Genomic DNA, 17619 nt, shown 5'->3' with positions numbered 1-17619 from the left:
GCCAACCACAGCACGGAGACCGCCCTCATCGCAACCACCGATGACATCAGGACCCTGATGGACAATGGAGAAACAACCGCCCTCATCCTCCTGGACCTCTCGACAGCCTTCGACACCATATGCCATCACACCCTAATAACACGCCTCTTCAGCACTGGGATCCGAGGAAAGGCCCTGGACTGGATCACCTCGTTCCTCTCCTGAGGAAATAGAAATTTTTAGGTAGTCAGTGTGACCCCCACTCGCACCCTATCCATGCTCCCGTGTCCCATGTATGTCATGTAATTTCCTTCCCGTGTCCGCCATGATAATACAAATGTATTTCCGTCTAATGTTAGTATGTCAGTTAGTGAGCCCTTCATGTATAAAGTACCAATTCCGCATTAGGGCCCACGTTTCCAATGCATTTACATGGTGCACTTTTAAATAACGCGAAGCACACGTTTTCCACGTTTTTCTGGCTCAGTCGAGCCAGGCCCTTAATTGAGGCTCCGAGCCTCTTCTGTTTCTGAAAGCTGCAGTTTAGGTATGCATCCCTGACCTCTACCTTACTTCCTGCCCAGCGAGCGGTGCCCGACCCAAGCAGAGAGAGCAAGGTCCGAGGTATCTGGAGGCCCACCTGTTCCGAAGCGCATGCGTAGTAGCAGCCAGACGCCGTAGCAGTCCAGTCCAGTGTCCAGTGTCGAGTTGTCGAGTTTCCGAGGCCTTCAGTTTTGCTTCCCGGTGAGTACCGTTGTTGGGAACGCATCTAGACGGGTTCATTAATTTATGCCCGGTCAAGACGGGTCTGGGTACACAGACCCGGTCCAGACGTGTTCACTTAGGTGGATACGGTATGACGTGTCTCTTTATGGGACCGGTATGTCTGTACTGTTTTAGCAGTGCATCCAGTGATCCAGTATTCTAGTATTGTTTTCGAGATTTTCAGAATTTATGTTTTTCTGTGTACCAGGGAGTATCAGTCTGAAATGTTTTAATGTGTTTAATGTCGTGGTATGAATGATTGTTTGCTATACATTATTGTGTTTATTGTGTTCACGCTCAAGTAAGTCCAAATATGCCGCTGTTTTCAAAATTACGTCAGATAGGAACCAGGAAAGGGATACTCGAAGAAGCAGTTCCCGTCCCGCCTAGGGACACTCCCGGACATTTTATGTACCACAAACATGGCTTAGATGCCATACTGTACTTAGACTTATGGGTTGACTATACCAAGGATCTGGAAGAGAAATATAGATGGCCTGTCTCAGGGACATGGGATGCTGATTGCATCATGAGAGTAGAAGAAGCATTGTGGAAAAAGAAAGCCAGACAATCCCAGAAAGATGCCATAGAATTGTGGCGTAAAGAAGCGCATAGAAGAACAGAGAAAGAAATTAGGAAAACAGAGAAAAGTAGGGAATCATCAGAAAAAGCCCAAGAAAAGGAACTACTAGAAGAAGGTGAACGAGTTAGAGCAGAACAATTAGACCGACAAAGAAATGCCCTTATTACAGGCATGTATCCTGTTCTCGCCGAGGGCCTGCCCAGGGCGACCCCGGAAGTACCTAGTAATTTACCGCCTCCACTGGTTCCAACTAAACTCCGTCATAAACAGACCGCAGCGGATATTTTCCTTTCTTCTTACTTAGATGACACTGTCCCAGAATATGCAAATACTAATCCTCCTCCAATTATTCATCCCCACAACCCTGTTCAAGACACGATTCCCCCCACTGTCTCTCCTGCCACTGGTCCTGGCAATCCTTTTAATCCACATGTAACCCAGGGCCAACCTACATCACCTACACCTACTTTACCAGCTACATTACCACCAGAGACAGCACAGCCACTAATAGTTGACGATCACACCTCAGGAGGAGCAGTAGGAGGTATCCCTGTCACCCCGCCTCAAGTAAAATGAACAACATTAAGAGAAGCAGCATCACAACGCACACCAAAAGTAACTACATACGCAGCCCTTAAACAGTACCTTACTGATTGCAGATATGATCCAGTACCAGGCGAAGACCAGATGATATTATATTCAATACGTATACGACGTGTTACAAATTATTTGACTATTTTACCAGACATGAGGGAACATTTAGACAACATATATCATTTTATTAGAACAGGGGAGAGACCAGAAAGTATTCACGAGGCCATGGCACACAGGAAGGTGGAGACTCAAAATATGATCTTACAGTTTTTGATAAATTGTTTGATAAGGGAACAAGACCAGCCAGGTAAAGACAAAGAAGAGATGAAAGTCCTGATAAAATGGAGTGACAACATAGCTGATGGAAAACATAGTAAACAAGGTTGTATAGAATCCATGTATAGAAAGATTCGTAAAGAAATTCTAGACATACACGAAAGGGAAAAAGCAGCGAGAGAAGCCGAGAAAGCGGATGATGAAGTCTCAGAAGACGATGATATAGAAACTGCGGGTGCAGGTAGAATAGCGTACGTAGGTAGGGCGAGACCCTTTGACAAACCCATACGCCTAGAATGCAAGAAACGTTTTCTTTCTCCCATACCAGAACAATGTTCTCTTGAACATCTATTCCAAGCCACTGATAAGTATTGAAACAACGAATAGGTTACAGTGAACTTAGTACCATGCATGAACAGGAACAAGCCCGGTCAGCAGTCCAATGGGCTGGCAATACTAGCGTATATAAAGATGACATAGTAGCGCAAACATTTTTGAATCTTACCCCAGACGAACAGCGACTAGCTGGTATGTACATGATTCAACATCTCATTACATTGTATGAAAGTCAGCATTCTGATCCAGGTCCCTTATATAATATATTGGAAGAGTTACTGCTAGGCAGATGGAGAGGCCTAGGTACCGATTTAATTAATGTCATTCTAGAACAGCGACACAAATACAGGACTTTCCTGACTCCACATTTCGTTCCTGTTCCACCCCCAGTAAGAAAAACATTTTACATAGACAGACAGAATCCTTTACGAGAAGTTCATCTCATCCGGACAGAAGGGGTTGAACTTGAACGAGTATTTGTATACACACCTTTGACGAAAATGGAATTATTGGAAATGAAAAAATTAGTGCCGTGTCATGATAAAGATCCAGCAGGGTTTCACCGTAAACTAAAAGACATGCTCCGCATGGGGGAGTATACGTATCCCGATATCATTAAAATGTTAAAGGTACTGTTGCCAGCCGGCATTTACGAAAAACTTAAGGAAAAAGAATGGGAAGTGGGAGAAAAAAAGATTGATTGGGCAGTATTGGAAAACGAAGAAAATTCGCGAATCCCTGGTACTGGTCTTGGGGAAAAAGCTAAAGCATTACCAGAATTATTAGTACAGGTCCTGCCGAGGTTATTGACAACTAAAAAGGAAGACTGGGATGCTATCTCATAAATAAAAATAAATTTTTATTCCAGATTCGAGAAATGTTTCATTATTAATAGCGGCCTGAAAACAAGTAGTGAATCATATCCACATCTTTTTGTGACCAAATTAGTAGAGAATTCCTTACCACAGGTTAAAAATAGAGTACTGAAAGTTGAGAGTACATGGCAAGCTAATACCCCTTCCCAAATGTTACAAATGTTACAGTACCATCAAAACCGAATTAGAGAAGAACACGAACACGAACAGAGACGTATGAAAGACACGAAAATGAAAGTACTAGTTGCCCAGTCTGTCCCAGCTGACGGTCAGAAGAGGGGTACGGCATCGTCCAGTCATCCTGCAGCTCCTGTTAAAGGGAACTGCAACTACTGTAAACAGCCAGGTCATTATATAAACAAATGTGCCGTTCTAAGACACAATATTGCTACCGGCAAAACGAAAGAAAGACCGCGTCCACCTAGACAAGAACATGTTCCACAAAATATTCAGCAGAACACGCAACCTCCTCAGAACACACAACAGACAGTAGCTGTACCCCAACCCCAACCCATCGCTGCCACACAACATGTCACGCAACAAATGTACCAGTATGCTCAGTCAGATTACCCCGATTATCAGCAGTATTCATGAAACAGCCTGGAGAGGGTGGTTGGCTTGCCTCTTATCGAGGTTCCTGTAGATCAAGAGGGTCCCTATGTACATAGTCAGGTATTAGGGAAAGACAGAACATTTTTGATTGACACAGGGGCGAGCAGAACTACCATCAGTCATGACGAGGTTCCAGGGGCACCCCTCTCAGGCTCACAGAATGTTTCCCTGGGATTTTCAGGAAAGCCTATTGTTAACGAAGTGTCAAAGCCAGTTTCCCTAGAGGTTGGTCCATTGTCCCGTAATACAGACTTGTTACTTACGAAATCATGTCCAGAAAACTTGCTTGGTATAAAAACATTGAAAGCGCTAGGAGCAGTGATTTGTTGTTCTCCGGAAGGAGTGAGATTGTTTTTACGTGATTTTAAAGGACATTATGTGTTGAGAGATTTTGATCCAAGATTGCAGAATGTACCGCAGCATTTATGGGCACAAGGTCCAACTGATGTAGGCTGTATGCATATTACACCATATCGTGTTACTCTCAAACAAGGAGTTGTACTGCCCCGAATCCGAAAATACAAGTTACCACCCGAGGCTGTAGTGGCCTTACTGAAAATAATTGACAAGCTCATTGCTCAAGGAGTGGTTGTAGAAACTGACTCCAATGTGTGTAATTATCCAATCATCCCGATTCTTAAACGAACTGACCCGAATGCACCACCGGTCTACAGACTGGTGATTGACCTTCGAGAATTAAACAAATGCATAATACCCCAGTACCCAGTGGTCCCAGACATTACTTCTCTATTGACTGCCATTGATTCCGAAGCTGGGTTCTTCACTGTAATCGATCTCAAGAACGCCTTCTTTAGTGTCCCCATTCATCCAGAAAGCCAGTATCTCTTCGGATTCTGTTTAAATTGCAGAAGCTTCAAATTTGCACGTGCTCCTCAAGGGTTCACAGAGAGCCCTAGTATTTACAGCCAAGCACTGAAACGACAACTAGACTGTATTCACATGCCTACTGACACTGCCCTGCTCCAGTATGTTGATGATCTATTGATCACAGCCCGAACTGAACGAGATTGCGAACGTGCATCACTGACAGTCTTGTATTTTCTGGCTGAAAAGGGGCATAAAGTGTCCCCTTCGAAGCTACAATTCTGTGCCCAACAAGTGGTTTACCTTGGACACTTGCTGTCTAAGAGGGGTAGACAGTTGACACCTGACCGCATTCAGTTAATTGCACATCTTCCACAGCCCAAGACACAAAAGGAAGTACGGGCCTTCATTGGCCTCACTTCTTACTGCAGACAATGGATTCCTCAGTATGCATATCTAGCCAAACCACTCATACAGTTGACAACACAGGAGGCAGCGACTTCGACTGTCCTACCTTGGGCTCAGGAACATACACAGGCTTTTGATGAATTGAAGAAAGCTTTATGTCAAGCACCTGTTTTAGCGACACCATGTTACAGCAAACCTTTTACACTTTTTGTCACTGAACGCGATGGCACAGCATTATCTGTTCTCACACAAGATCAAGCAGGAAAACACAAGCCTTGTGCTTATTTTTCTAGTACATTGGATCCAGTAGCCCAGGCTCTGCCTGCGTGCCTAAAATCAGTTGCAGCAACAGCTCTAGCTATCAGACAATGCGATTCCATAGTATTAGGACATCCCCTGACAGTACAGGTTCCACACTCCGTGGAAGTTCTCCTAAACAGGACACAGACTCAGCACTTGACCATGGCACGACTGACAGGATATGAACTGACACTGTTTCAACCACACATAGAGATCAGACGTTGCAACATACTAAACCCTGCTACACTTTTACCCTCAATCACAGCAGATCCTGCGCCACATGACTGTGTGGACGTCATTAATACCGTAACAAAGCCAAGACAAGACTTGACAGACATTGCATTACCTGACCCAGACTTGACACTTTATGTGGATGGTTCATGTATGAGAACAAGTACAGGAGAGTTAGTAGCTGCATATGCAGTGACTACTGAAACTGAAGTCATAGAAACACATCGTATTGACACACTGTCTGCTCAAGCAGCAGAGCTCATCGCTCTGACCCAAGCCTGCATACGAGCCAAGAACATGAAAGTAAACATATACACGGATTCACAGTACGCATTCGGAGTCGTTCACGACTTCGGCGTTCTCTGGCAAGAGAGAGGTTTTTTGACCTCCCATGGAGCCAAGATACAACATGGTCCCCTCATTCAAGCTCTGTTAGAAGCAATACATTTGCCTACAGCCATTGCCATCATGAAGTGCAAAGCACATACGAAAGTCACTGACACTATTTCCCAGGGTAACGACCTGGCAGATCGAACAGCCAAGCTTACAGCTCAGACTCAAACAGACATACCGACTGACACGACAAAGACTGAAGTAACTCCACTGACACATTGCATGACAGTCAGGGATCCCACACAAGATGTACTCGACATACAGTCACATGCCACTTCAGACGAAATCAAGAAATGGACAGAACAAGGAGGGGTCCAGACAGATCAGGGATGGATGACGAAGGGAAAAGCCACATGGTTTCTCCCCGACTCTATGGTTCAAGTTATCATTAATACAGCACATAGTCCAGCACACTTAGGAGAGAAAGCCATGCTAGACAGCATCCAGAATATTTGGTTCAACAAGCATTTACGTGCAGCAGCAAAACAGAAAGTACGTACCTGTATGATCTGTTGTCAGTTCAATCCAGGCAAAGGCATTCCCGTGGAACAAGGCGGATTTCATCCTCCTGACCATCCTTTTGAAGTCCTCCAGATGGATTATATTCAGATGGATAGATGCCGAGGATTTAAGTATGTCCTCGTAGTTGTATGTGCCCTTTCCAGATGGACAGAAGCTTACCCAGTCCCAGATTACACTGCTGTAACCACTGCCAAACAGTTGGTCCGTGAATTTTTCCCGCGATACGGCTTGCCCCATGTCGTGTACTCAGATAATGGACAGCCATTCTCGTCCGAACTCATGAAACAGGTATCACTCCTGTTAGGATATCAGTGGAAATTCCACTGTGTACGACACCCCGAAGCAGCTGGTCTCGTCGAGAGACATAATCAGACTCTGAAAACACGGCTAGCGAAGGTCTGTGCAGAAAAAGGTGTAGATTGGATGGTAGCCCTGCCGGTTGCCCTCTCTTACATGCGTATGGTAGCTCATTCCAGAACCGGACTATCTCCTTATGAGGTAGTCTTCGGCAGACCACCCAACATGTGGGGTACGCCTATACCGCGCAAAATAACAGATGTTGATAGTAATATGCTGACAGATTACCTGGCTTCCTTGATGTCTGCACTACTCTCTTGTCGTTCACAGGTCGCGGCTGCCTTCCCGGACAACACCCAAGTGAAACCGCATGAAATCGTTCCGGGGGACCTGGTATGCATACGAAATTTTGACCGCTCAAGCCCTCTGGAGCCCAGGTGGAGGGAACCGAAACTGGTGTTGATGACCACGAGGACCGCAGTGAAGGTTGAGGGAAGAAAAGGGTGGCTCCATTCCAGCCACATCAAGCGTTTTCATGGACTGTGTCCAAAGACATTTCCCAAGGACTGCCCCGATACTGATACCGACACTAAACTCCCCTTGTTAGAGAAAACTCCGCAACAGGAGTATAAAACAAAGTTAAGGTCTAGTAAGTCAGACAGCGTTTAATTGTTTAAGTCCCCCTCGGGTGAAGCGGTTAGACAGGTTTCTGACATGTATGAGATAGACCCAAATAGTGAGAGAGATAGACAGAAAGTCAAGAAAATGAAATACTGTAAAAATCTCCACAGCAGATGTATTATCACTTTGATTTTTATGTTTTTTCTGAGTATTACGATCATATGTATAAGCTGGACGTTACATGTTTTCTTTCCTCCTCTTGGTTCACATGTACATTCTTCTTTCAATGACACCATAGAGCACACTTTCAGTGACCTGCCCCCTCACGAACTATCCTATCGATTGGCGCTGCGCAACAATACTTTTATCCGTATGTTACACCATTCTCACCAGACCAGCAATGTCACGAATTGCTGGGTATGTGGCCGACTCCCACCTTACCAGAAATACAAGGGAGCTCTGCCCCTCTTTCCTTATCCGTTTACACATAATGGTTCGTGCGGAGCATGGTTTCCTTTAATGTCCTTCTTAGACAGTAAGTCCGAAGTTTCCCAAGGCACTTGGATATGGGGGAACTTGAATACAGTTATGAATCAAGCATGTTTCCCAGACAAGGACGGTCTTCCCCAAAGGACAGGGACCGATCTAGAAAACGAAGTGTATGGATTAGGAAATTTTACCCTTAGCCTCATGATTCTGAACGTTCAGTCCGAGACTAATTCGGACTTGCCGTTTATAACAGTTTTACCAGTGAAAGGTGAATTATGCGTCAGAAAGAATGGTTCAGTACATCTATAACACAGTGATTGTAATACTGTGGTCGAATTTAGCGATAAAGGAAAGTCTACTTTCAAAGCTTCCCGCCATTCTTATTTTATATGTGGTCAGACAGCTTATGTACGTCTGCCATTAGATTGGGATGGAACATGTTATATTGCATTCCTATTACCACCTGTTTTTCTAGCCCCATCCGATTATCATCGAAATTCACATCTTGTGCATGTAAGACATAAGAGAAACCTTCCTCCTGTTATCGATTATTCTGAGTCAGCATGGGACCAGTATAAGGATTATATTAAAGGATACTTCTGGTTCATAGGTCCCGTCCAAAACAGCAAGATAATACGCAGGTTAACACGAACTCTTGAAGCAGTAGTGAATGAGACTACTTTCGCTTTAGGTAACCTGACCGAAGAGCAGTCTGCTATGAGACTTGTTGTTCTTCAAAACCGCCTTGTACTTGACGTCATCCTGGCCGATAGGGGCGGAGCTTGTAGAGTGATCGGACCTAGTTGTTGTGTGTTTATTCCTAATAACGCACCATCAGTATATAAAGCAATAACAAGGCTTCATAAAAAAGCTCACCAGATACACCAGAGTCCTGACTCCTGGACTTGGTCTGGTTGGCTCTGGAATGTGATATCCGCCTGGGGATGGAAAGTACTGTCATTCCTGGGAATAATACTGCTTATAGTAATCAGTTGTTGTCTCTGTCTGCAATGTGGGCCAGCGATTTGCGGCTTGTGCGCCACGTCTTGTATTCCCCATCCACGTTCACGTTCCCGTTCCCGAATGAAAAAAGATGAGCAAATGATGTTATACGAACAGCTAGATGGTCCCATGAAAATAGATATATCCTGAGAGGCGCAGTAGGGGCCAAGGAGGGAATGAGGAAATAGAAATTTTTAGGTAGTCAGTGTGACCCCCACTCGCACCCTATCCATGCTCCCGTGTCCCATGTATGTCATGTAATTTCCTTCCCGTGTCTGCCATGATAATACAAATGTATTTCCGTCTAATGTTAGTATGTCAGTTAGTGAGCCCTTCATGTATAAAGTACCAATTCCGCATTAGGGCCCACGTTTCCAATGCATGTACATGGTGCACTTTTAAATAACGCGAAGCACACGTTTTCCACGTTTTTCTGGCTCAGTCGAGCCAGGCCCTTAATTGAGGCTCCAAGCCTCTTCTGTTTCTGAAAGCTGCAGTTTAGGTATGCATCCCTGACCTCTACCTTACTTCCTGCCCAGCGAGCGGTGCCCGGCTCGGCCTGGCCTGCCTGCCAAGACAGTGTTTTGCCTACAGTTATCTGCTCAGCCTCCGCAAAAACACATTCCAGTCTAGTGAAATAGGTAAACATGTTTCCGGCTGCAGAGCAAAGGGCCCGGTCTTCCTGTCTCCTTGCAAGTGATTTACCGAACCCGTTACCATGGTAGGCCCATGGCCCCCGCGCATTGCACCAAGACACGTATGCACCCACTAGCATTCAGTATTGAACGGCCTCTGCCCAAGAGACCTTTTACTTCAGACAACACATCCTCCAAACATAAGATACCAGATATGCTATAGGTGCAGGTCGTTCTGACATCCCAGACACCAAGACTCCTCTACTAGTGCTAAAAGTCAAGCCCCCCAGCTCTCCCCAGTTACACGTCAATACCACGTCATGCTCAGTTGCGCACACACCCATGTTAAAGGTTTCTGCTGACCCTGCAGAATCCCTCTATGCATCCACCCACCTATGACACTTCTCTGACGTTTCTGGCACACACCTCCGTGTACGCCCCTGTACACACCCTCTTTTACGCCCATGTGTTCTTATCACTCTCTTTTTCACTTGTTACGCCTATTGTATTCATTTCAATTATACTGTTTTACTATATATAATGTGAGATGTTAATAAAATGTTGAATATCCCTTCCTGAACCTTAGTGGTGATGGAACCTGATGTCCAGTGTCTCGAGCCACTTAATTAAAGCCCGTATGACTCAGATATCACGGACTCTGCCTCTCATTTTACTGAGCTATCCTTATTGTCATTTAATGTATAGAAAAATAGTCCCGGTAATTTTATTTACCACACTCCGACAGAACCCAGAGAGTCCGCCTCCCTCCCTTCCGCTCAGAAGCCACCAAAATCATCTGCGCGTACCCCAAGGATCCTCGCTCAGCCCAACGCTCTTCAATATCTACATGAGCCCCCTCGCCGCCATTGCAGGCAAACACAACATCAACATCATCTCCTACGCCGACGACACCCAGCTGATACTCTCCCTCACCAAAGAACCAGCCACCCCCAAAACCAACCTGCAGGAAGGAATGAAAGATGTTGCAGAATGGATGAAGCTCAGCCGCCTGAAGCTGATCTCAGACAAGACAGAGGTCCTCATCCTCGGACAATCCCAATCCGCCTGTGACGACTCCTGGTGGCCCTCAGCACTAGGCTCCGCACCAAACCCCTCGGACCATGCCCGCAACCTGGGATTCATCCTGGACTCCACCCTTACGATGACTAAGGAAGTCAACGCTGTCTCGTCACCATGCTTCAACACCCTGTGCATGCTCCGAAAGATATTCCGGTGGATCCCCACCGAAACCAGAAAGACGGTCACCCAGACCCTCGTCACTAGCTGACTGGACTACGGAAATGCCCTATACGCAGGAACCACCGCCAAACTCCAGAAACGACTACAATGCATACAGAACGCCTCTGCATGACTCATCCTCGACCTCCCTCACCATAGCCACATATCCGCCCACCTGAGAGACCTGCACTGGCTCCCGTCAACAGGAGGATCACACTCAGGCTCCTCACCCACGCACACAAAGCTCTGCATGACAGGGGCCCTGAATACCTCAACAACCGCCTCACGTTCTACACTCCCACCCGCCGGCTCCGCTCCGCCAGCCTCGCCCTCGCCATCGTCCCATGGATCCTTAGAACTACAACCGGACTAAGATCGTTCTCCTACCTTTCCGCCAAAACATGGAACTCCCTCCCCGCACACCTACGACTGATCCAGGACCATCTCACCTTCAGGAGGCACCTCAAGACCTGGCTATTCAAGCAGCAGCAACACCCCCCCTCTCTTCAGCGCCTTGAGAACCTCACGGGTGAGTAGTGCTCTCTATAAATGTTTTGATTGATTGATTGATTAATGCTCAATTACGGTATTTAGTGTAAAGATAAGATGGCCACAGGTCTACTATACTATTCAGATACCTCATGCCCATGGTGAATTGAAGGAGAATATTATATGTATGTTTATTATGACAACCACCTAATGCTCAATAACTGTATATAGTGCAATGATCCGCTGGATACGGGTCTTGTATGTTATCCATATACTATATACCTCTTTTGTACCTATTGACAAATATCAAATGCTTGTACACTTTTATACCTTGTATGTTTTATACAGTATACAGTATACTGTAAAGCGCTCTGATACCCTTGTGGGTCACGTTCGCGCTAAATAAAACTTTACAATAATGAAAAAATAAAATAAATAAGCATTGGCAAAGCTAATCGGTCCGACCTTTGCTAGTGTGTTATAGATTTTTAATTCAAGAATATTCCACAAAATCAAACAATGAAAAAAATCTGTGTCCACTTTAACCTGACTGTTGTAGGCTTATAAATTTTATTTACAAATTAAGTAACGTTCACTGAGGTAGCCACTTTAGGAGTGACATTTTTTCGGTAATACCAATCCTTTCAGTTATGCCAAGCAGTTTATTATTAATATTTGTGAAGGAGACACGAGTAAATCACCACCAATTATGACCCTCTAATTGCAAGCAGTTAAACTCCTTAGTTCAGTAGTTTTAAGCAGAAATGGAAAATAGCTCCTCCTCTACCTGGGCTCCCAACGTGCAGACTAAATAAATAACCAGATTTTTAAAAAGAAGAATGCTTTGAACCAGCTTTGTCGCTGAAGAGAAATAAACTATTTTAGAGAGGTGTAAACAAGTGCAGTGTCTTTGTGCAATCACTCACAGGGAAGGGAGCCCGCGGGTAAAGTGCGCGGACCCGTTGCACCATAAAGCAAGCTGCAGGTGGGACTCAGAGTGAAGGGAGCCAGCGGGTAAAGAGCGCTGACCCATTGCACAATAAAGCAAGCTGCAGGTGGGTCTCAAAGGCAAGATTTAAAAAGAGGGTGTGATCAAAGCAACCAGGCTTCTAGGGGCCCATTGATCAAAAAGGCATGCAGTGCTGAGCGCGGCGTGGCAGGGAAAGGGCAGCAATGCACTGTCTTTAGCAATATATGCTGCATTTCCCCTGTTTTCCCAGCACTGGCGCACAATGTGCCGCGTAGCACCAACTCAGGCACCCTCGCACCTTGGTATAAGCGTGCCTGCTTTGGAAGTAGGATTGTTTTTCTGCAGAAAGGGCAACCTTCCTGCACAACAGCAATCCCTGAGGCCTTTTCCGCTTTCCATGTGTGCCACAGATTGCAGCGCACATAGAAGGAGAAAGAATTGAGGAGAAAAAAACATAGTTCTGCTCGCTACGCCTCACCTGGGAGCGGTAGCAGTTTGGGCCCCTTCCCAGGTCTACTAATTCTGGTAAATGTGGGAGTGCATTAAAACCCGTGGGTGTCACGTGGGAGCACCCACGCCCCACCCATGGAACGCTTCACTGGGGCAGAATAACGCAATACAGCTATTTGTGCTGTGTAGTGTAACTCAGATGTATCAAGTCACTCTGGCCACACAAGGTGGCTTTGTGTGGCTGGATAAATCGCATTTAGTAGTTGTGTTGCACATGCACTCTGTTACGTGGTGCGAATGCGATGCACCGACATGACAAATGGGGCCCTCAATGGTTTGTAGAAAACGGATCCTAGATCCTTCGAAGTGATCTGTGTCTCGCTGAACTGGTGTAATGACCAGTGCTCTTCACTCTTGAATGTTGTGAAGGTACTTGCCAAAGCTTATTAGTAGAAACGGTCCAATAGAAAGGTAAACCATATGAAATTTGGTGCTTGAATTACCATGCCAAGGTATGGCTCATTTCCACGTTTGGAATAGGAGGCATTTATGCCAGGAAATATCTCACCTCAGGGTACCTTATTTTCTGGTTGTGGTGATATCCCACTCTGAGACTCGTATGTGAAAGACCTTTTCAACGACAGTGAGTAGTTAGTCTGTGCTCGATGGAAAGCGACTGATCGGGGAGAGGGTTCATGGAATGGATCGATCATTCCTGGTCACACAGGACCAGAGGTGGGGTGACTGGTACGGTAGGTTCAGGGATGGAAGAACACTTTCTGAGGAAGGTTTCAGGGGTTCCAGGGATGGTGGTTAGGGTTGAGAATTGGTGGAGGGGAGAAAGAAAGTCTGCTGCCTTCTGGCAAAGGTCTGGATCCACTGGCGGAAGATGGAATAATCCATGAGCAGGGCATTAAGACTGGTATTTGTTGCACCTTAAACTGTAGGGCTGGGATTAGATCAGTGGAGCTTACCATGGTGTTTCCGAGGGGTAGTTAGGAGGATAAAGTAGAGAGGGGGTATGAGAAGAGTTGAGGTGAACGTTGAGGACCTGGGGTGGTCGTGGAGTCCAGCGACTAAGGAGTGGCCAGTTTTGGAAACGCGTTCTACAGGGGAAAGCTGATCACTCAAAGATTGGAGTTTCCAGGGTGCATGGGCTACGGGTCACTTAAAGGGTGGAGTCCTACGGTGGGGGGGCATGGGGCTCTTGAGGAGTAAAGTTCTGAGGCTCAGGGGGACACCAATCAGTAAATGATGGAAGCTATCGAGGTACAGAGGACGTGGATCAATTAAAGTGTCTGAATATTAAGCTGTGTAGGACACACACACTAGAAGGGTGATGTCCCTACGGTCTGTGGTGACAAAGCACTGAATGAAGGAAATCTGTTTGCTATATTTGCCATCAATTCAGAAAAGGGGGTGGTGATGGACAGAGTATCTGAATAAAGCAGACCACTCCTACCCAGTCCAAAGATCAGGGCTTGATCCATAACCGTTTTTTAGCTCACTACACCATCCCAGCTAAGAACCTGGCTATATGCAAATTAGTCTGTCCCTGGCGGTGAAGAATTGGCTTGGTAGTTTGGTCTGCCCTGTTCCCATGAGGCACTGGGTCAGACTAATTTGCATATAGCCAGGTTCTGAACTGGGGTGATGCAGTGAGCTAAATAACGGTGATGGATTCAGCCCTGATCTCTTGACTGGGTAAGAGTGGTCTGCTTAATTCAGACACTCTGTTCATCACCACACCCTTTCTGAATCATATTTGCCATCAGTCACTTCTAGGCGCTGTTCCAAGCTTTGGTAGGATTCCACTGAATCGAAGGGTGATGCTGTTATAATGTGAGGGTACGAGACACCCTAGAGTGCAAAGTTTATCAACCCCTCAAACGGTCAACCTCTACTTCTCCACCTTTCCACCTGGACTGGGCTGGGCGCTTTTGACTGCTCATGGAGCTGTGGGGGGAGGAAACTGGGAGGGTTTCTAAGAGCTCTTGCAAGTGGAATGAACAGACTTCTCTCCTGGTCCAGAATGTTTACTCAGAAGTGTATGAGTTGAGTCAGATGTTTGCTACCTTAGTGGACAAATGATTCGGTTTGATTTATCAATGGATTCTTTTTTCCTTTGCAGCAGCTGTCTCTGCTCCTCTCCCAATCCCAGGTGCTCTCTTTTCTGTATCTTAATTTATTAATTAAAATGAATAAATAAAAATAAACATTGGAAATGATGCACAGGCCCTGGCCTCAGCCTCATCTGAGGGGAGCAGGATGAGACAGGCCCAGGATGCACATCAGGAAGGGCCAGAAGGGTTCTGGGGTCACTATGGGGTGGTGAGTTTGGACAGCTAATGATTCTAGTGCCAGGGCCTTCCAGTGAGGGGGAGGACACCCTGCAACACATGTTTTCATATGTATTTTATCCTTGGGACAGGAATACACCGTATTTAACAATATAAAGCACATGGCTTGGCAGTTCGGGCTGGACTGTTCCCATGAGGCACAGGGCAAGACTGATTTGCATATGGCCATGTCTGAACTGGGGTGGCTTGGTGAGCAAAATAACGATGGATTAAACCCAGATCTGTGACTGGGATTGAATGTTTGCCATTGTGCAACATTCCGTCCATCATCTTGTGTGTTTTGCATAAAAAAATGAAAGCGGGGAAAAAACACATTTTGATAAACTACTGTAAAATTTCAGGTACCATTTCTTTGCAGCATCATTTAGAGATACGTGCAGATGCGAGCTAATGTTTCCCAAAAATATTCATAATAGAAAATCAGTGTAACCAGTTTAAATAAGATTATGGGCAACAAAAACGAACAAGCATTGGCAAAGCCAGTAGGTCTCAAATTGGTGGTCAGCTTTGCAGTTTTGCCAATAGGTGACTTGTTTTGGCATGGCTTTTGTAAAGCCTTAATGGTGCTGAAGCTGCCGGGCCCTCACCATTATAACAAACATTGGCAAAAGCAAAAAATAATGTTTCCAAAAGCAGACACTTCCACAGTAGTTACTGGCACAGAACAAAACTACTCTGTGTGCAGATACACTCTTTGTGAAAGAGCAGAATATACTGTGACTCACAGTGAAGCCAGCCGAAACAGAGAGTGAGACAGAGATTTTAATAAACACAAAAGATCATGGTCAACGCCAGACCAAATTAGGGGCCCAATTATTAAAGAAAGTCTCAAAAGTGCACCAAAGGTTTATGTCCTTACATTAAGTGCAGCTATACTGCTTTCGTGAAATCCCAAGAATTTTCAGAAGTAGGACAAGAATTAATACGCCTAGAAAATATTTGTAAACTTCATGTTAGCATGCGCAAATATGCATGTGTAGATATGTAGAGTTGCTCATGTGAGCATCTGAGTGTTTTAAAGTTCACTTTTTCTCCAACCACTTTTTTCCCAACCCTGGAAGAAGGTTTACATCTGCTATGGTCAGGAGTAAATTTCCAACATTTCTCAGTATGGGAAAAGATTGGAGAAGAGTTGTTGAAAACCCTTAAAACATGCAAGTTACTTGTTGTCACCGACTCAAAAGGGCATTCTAACCCTGGAACTATTGTTTACTACTACCTTCAGCCCAAGTATGTTGATCTGCGGAAACATTGCAGCATAAGGGGATTGCAAGTCTTCAAACACTGCTGTGGTATGAGCCTTGGCATAATCAAAGAGGCTATACCAGAGCTCTCATATCATGAGATTGCTGCCATAAGTTGTCGTTCCACTACATGGCACCATAGGGTCAAGTGGATTTTGTTTCAGGACAAGAAGATTTATGAAGGAACCTGCCCCATGGACAAGTAGATATTTTATTAAATTTCATACCCCTGCTCAAGTACCAGGGCCTTCCACTGAGGGGGAGGACGTGAGGAATCCCAGCCATGCACATGAAGTGTTGGCCTTGGCAAAATATGCCAAGGGTCCAAGGGTCGGAGAGGAAGGTGACATTGACCAATCACGGTGCCAAGTCAAGGACCAGTCATCTGGCCATACAGAGCCTATTATGGGCCTCAACGCTGCAGCCAATTACCCTCAGGAATGAGAACCGCCGATTGGCTGGACCTCCCACAACACTGCTCCCCAGAGAGGGGTGAGTTCAGACGCTTACCTTCTGTCTGATGTCAGGGGGTGAGTCTCACTGCTGCCAGTTGTCTCTTCAGGGATCTCCCAGTCTGAGTGAGTGTTAGTGAGAGGAGAATCTCTGTAGATATAGAGCCAAAAATGCAAATTATAAGGAGGATCCGGGACAAAGAATTCATGACGTCACTCACCAGCAGCAGCTTCCTGCCCTGCAGCTTTAAATCAGATAAACAAGAAATATCACAGCCCCCACAAATGTTTTCAGGCAAAACAGGCTTCACATGGCTCACATCCTATGTTTTATACTGTAACATTCAGCGCCGTAAAGACTAAACCAATGTTACGCAATATCAAAATATCAAAATAAGGTGAGCATTTTTATTAGCTTTGAGAGGGACACTCGGGACTTTATTAGTTAATTGAACCTGAACTTAATTGACCACCTCAGAAACCATATGCCACTCACCCCTAAAAAAAGGGACAAGACTCAACAGATATATCTTCAATTTTTTATTATTAAATTTTTTCAGTATTAAATTAAGCAGTCATGACAGAGGCCAGGACACCTCCAGGAAAAGCTAACTTTCATCTTTACTCTTATCGGCTCAATAATATTCAGGGATTACAAGCCCCTTGCGCCAC

General features: G+C 45.4%; 1 protein-coding gene across 1 annotated transcript in view; it reads right to left on the bottom strand.

The window, feature by feature from the left end:
• The window catches only part of LOC147663258 (uncharacterized), a 53333-nt gene extending 36271 nt beyond the window's left edge, over positions 1–17062 (bottom strand). The window contains exon 1 of the mRNA XM_086950583.1: positions 17006–17062. The gene's annotated coding sequence lies outside the window, so the exon portion shown is untranslated. The remainder of the gene's footprint in view (positions 1–17005) is intronic.
• Positions 17063–17619: the final 557 nt, after the last annotated feature.

Source organism: Lissotriton vulgaris, unplaced genomic scaffold (genome assembly GCF_964263255.1).
Source record: "Lissotriton vulgaris unplaced genomic scaffold, aLisVul1.2 SCAFFOLD_5192, whole genome shotgun sequence".
Classification (NCBI taxonomy): domain Eukaryota; kingdom Metazoa; phylum Chordata; class Amphibia; order Caudata; family Salamandridae; genus Lissotriton; species Lissotriton vulgaris.
This window is presented reverse-complemented; position numbering and strand designations above follow the sequence as displayed.